Source organism: Sinocyclocheilus grahami, unplaced genomic scaffold (genome assembly GCF_001515645.1).
Source record: "Sinocyclocheilus grahami isolate Dianchi unplaced genomic scaffold, SAMN03320097.WGS_v1.1 scaffold395.1, whole genome shotgun sequence".
Classification (NCBI taxonomy): Eukaryota; Metazoa; Chordata; class Actinopteri; order Cypriniformes; family Cyprinidae; genus Sinocyclocheilus; species Sinocyclocheilus grahami.
The window spans coordinates 11985-13134 of NW_015505574.1; positions in this window are offsets into that span (position 1 = coordinate 11985).

Genomic DNA, 1150 nt, shown 5'->3' on the forward strand with positions numbered 1-1150 from the left:
TGCACTCACTCAACCAAGCGTTCTAACCACAACCTCACCCCTCCCCACCCCCCAACCATTCGAATTTCTGTAGGCGGGAATTCTTTGTAATGAAATTCTAATGAGCCGCTTTGTGATATCACAAAGCCCGGAAAACAAACGCTGTAGTCCAAACGAGCCGTTCGTTGTAGTTCTTGAAAAGGGATTTTTAAAAAACGAAATATCTCCCTTTGGAGTGGACTTTGAGATTTGTAACTTTCTAGATCTTTTTAATGCCCAAACATACACACTACACACTGACTAAAATTAAAAAAGTGAAAAAGCATAATAGGACCGGTTTGAAAGAACTCGATTCAGGGTTTGAAAGAACTCGATTCTGAAAATTCGAGGTCCACCTGATTAAAACTGAATTCAAATTTGATAGTTTACACTTTAAATCAACGGTCGTCCAGCGAGCCGGTGATCTCAGTATATTTTAACAACTTGAATCTTTGTATTTCCCTGGCCACGGGTAATGAGTTTTTTTGATAAGTAAGCTACGAGCTAGGTAATGTGATCTTTGGCAAGGGTTTGACTTGAAAGTTATATGACACCAGACAATGATTCTTTATCAATGAAACACAAATTGTATTGGCTATTCTAGATTACATTAAAACTAAGCTAAAACATACACATACACACACACACATACACACAAAGATTCAAGGAAATTAGTTAACGGAGTTGCATGAAGTTTTCTTGGTTCTAACACTCGTTTCCACGAGGGCTTTAAATTCAGCCTGAGAGAATTCACAAAGCAGAGGTTTGTCTTAAGTTTACTGCTTAAATCAATCATCAGCGTCAGTTCAGCAGATAGAAGATTTTGTTTGTTTACTTGCGTTTTGCTTTGGGTGACAGCTGAAAAGCTGAGTCGCTGAGGGGTTTTCTCATTGCTGACAACAGGCTTCCTGGATGGCTGCTGGAGGGAAATTCCGTTGCCGATTGGCTGTTGCGGTGACGTCAGAATGACGTCCCTTTGGGGAAGCCCTCGTTGGATTGGTTGGTTGCCGGGTTACGGAAGAGGCTTGAGCAGTTCTGCTAAAAGTCTGAGTTTGCAAGACTTTAAGTTCTTTGAAGATCGCGAAGTGTCAACTGAAGGGTTTGAGTTCTGGAGTCTCGCTGTGCGATGTTA